The sequence below is a fragment of the Melanotaenia boesemani genome, chromosome 21, assembly GCF_017639745.1.
Source record: "Melanotaenia boesemani isolate fMelBoe1 chromosome 21, fMelBoe1.pri, whole genome shotgun sequence".
Classification (NCBI taxonomy): domain Eukaryota; kingdom Metazoa; phylum Chordata; class Actinopteri; order Atheriniformes; family Melanotaeniidae; genus Melanotaenia; species Melanotaenia boesemani.
This window is the reverse complement of record NC_055702.1, coordinates 6360101-6362886: the sequence shown is the minus strand read 5'-3', so window position 1 is coordinate 6362886 and position 2786 is coordinate 6360101.

Below are 2786 nucleotides of genomic sequence, written 5' to 3'. Positions count from 1 at the left end.
CTGTCAACACTGCTCTCTAAAAGATAAGTTCCTGAAACAATGTGATGTTTTCATGTTTCACATTAAAAACCACAACATAAGTTTACAGTAAATTTAGAAAAGCAAAGAAAACAAGTTTGGAAAAGTGCAACGAAACATCCACGTCTTACCCCGTGGATGAGTCAGACACCTGCTTTTCAGAAACCAGCGTCCAGGTGGCGATGTTGCTCCACAGAGTTTCCTTCTTATACTGTTATTACTAACAGACCAAAGATTTTCACATTTGGTTTGAGAAGCTTCCATTTAATATGAATTTTCCCTTTAAAACTCATTTTTTTCAGTGGTGAACATCCTCAAACATTTAAGAAGGAATCAGATTAATGTACTGAACCAAGGCTGCGTTCAAGTGAAGTAGTTAAACGTTCACTGAAAAGGTTAAGTTAAATACATGCATTTCTTGTATGTTTTTATTACATAGCTGGTAAAGTACTTAACTACACCATACATATAAATTTGCCTTGGCTGCACACAGAAATTTCTAAGTAATTCAATTAAACTTTGTGTACAATGCCAATTAACAAAGTCAACTCAAAGTACTTTTACATAAAGTCCCATCATACACAAATCTTTCCAAGTAGCATTACGTTTGATTATTACATAGAAATAAAATTTAACATTTTTTAAAAAGAATTAGATACGCTCTACATGACCATGTGAGGGATAACTACAATAAAAAAAAAAACTACCACTTCAATAAAGGCAAATTAAACAACAGAATTTCTACAGTAATTCTTGCTGATTTGTTAATTATGCCATTTTATATCGCTGATTTTTCAATGCATGCAATTTCATATTCATAAAACAAAAAGCAGTAACATGATGTAGCAAAGCAGTGTCACAAAGAATAAAAGATGCTTTCTTTGGCTCACTACCGAGTCATTCAGTCACTGGCTTTGTTGATTCATTTTTAAATATAAAAATCCTGTAACCCAAAAATAGAAATATCTAACGTGTTTGACTCCTTCAAAAAGCTTGACTGGGTAAATAAAAAGAGAAAATAGTGATACACTGCTGCCATCTAGTGTTCAGTTATATAACAGCCGTGTTGACTGAATTTAAACACCGTGTTGATTAGTCCAAAAAACTTAACTAACGTGACAAATAGCCTGTATGTGTTGGACTTTGGGGTCATTTTCTATTTGGATTATTCTTGTTTGTGCCTCCTTACTAGTGAGATGAGCAGTGTGAGGCAAGATCAGAAGGATAAACAAAGTCGGTTAATTAAAGTTGTGTCTCTCAGTGTCTATTTTAAAGCTAATCAAACTATCTCTCTGTGGTGTATTTATTTTCTGAACAGAACTGTTCGCCTGAATAAACTTTAGCTTTGAAATTCACCTGTGGAACATTTTGTTTTAGCTTCCATTCATGGCAGCAACATAAATTGTCTTTCTGGATCTGAGAAAAACTGAAGAAGATTTCCATATTTTTTATTTATTTAAACACAACAGATATTGTCAGTTGACTTGGGTTACTAATGTATTTGATAACCAATAACATAAACTGGAGCTATAATCATAACCTGAAACAAAAGTAGACAGAGAGCCTGTTTAGCCCCTAAATTGTTCACCTTGTATGCAAATATAATCTTATTCTCCTGTTTGAGAGCTTCTTTTGAATCTTTGATTAATTTATTATTTAAACATATGGTTATAAAATAATAAAAACCTTTGTCACCCCAAAGCAGCCTGATTGTCAGTGTTGGTCCACATCTAAAGAAATAGTCAAACAACTCTTTTGTCAAGAATATGTATTAAGTAAAAAAAATTATGAATAAAATTAATTTATTATTAGAAGGAAATTTCCAATTCTGGTGCAGTTTAATTCCTTCTTTGCATTTTCTCTGAACTCAAGTCAACTTCTGTGACAAATCTTGCATCAACATCCAAATAAATCATGCTGCACCAAAAGTGACCACAAGGTGGCGACGAAGGCTACAACATGATCGGAGGTCTTGACTCAGGCTCCTCATGTTTGCTTTTAAAAAAGGAGAAAGTTTTACTGGAATCAGCCAGCAGAAAAACAACCAAACGTCAGAGATGCTGAATATATATATATTTCTTCTTTGAGCTCCTCAATCATTAACATCCATGATTGTGACACACATTTCATGCCACCTCAAACTAAACACACCAGCAGTTTATCTCAACCTCACACTCTGTTGCCTAGGGACGTCACCATAAACCTTAAGGTTTTCTCTCACATGATCACCTCAGCCATCTGCTCTCCTTGCTTTGCATTAACAGCCTCATGCTCATGTAGCCACATGAGTGGATTTAAGTAATATTTTTATTTCCATGTCCCTTTATGCCAAGTGAGCTAACTGGATGCTCACTTTAGCTTAGAATTCCCTCACACAGTGGTGAAAAGCCTCTCACCCTTCACAAAATTTTAGAATATAGTTTTACAGACCATTACCAGCAACTGTCACAGTAAGACTAAGTTGTCAGAGCAGGCTAAACATTAATGTTTAGCAACACATTGTTAGCGGTTTGCTAATGAAGTCAAGTCTAAAGTTCATATTAGCAGTGTGCCACTGTGGAAGAATTATGCATAGCAAACACATGAGGGAGAGGTGAGATAAGGATTAGTCCAGCTGACATGATTCACCAAAAAGTAAAAAAAAAAAAATAAAAAGTTAAAAAAAAAAAAATCTGTGGTCTGTTATTTTATGCTTTTAAAAAAACAACAACACAGTTTTGAATATGCTGGAAAGTAGAGATGGGTTTCATAGAAACAACCTACATATT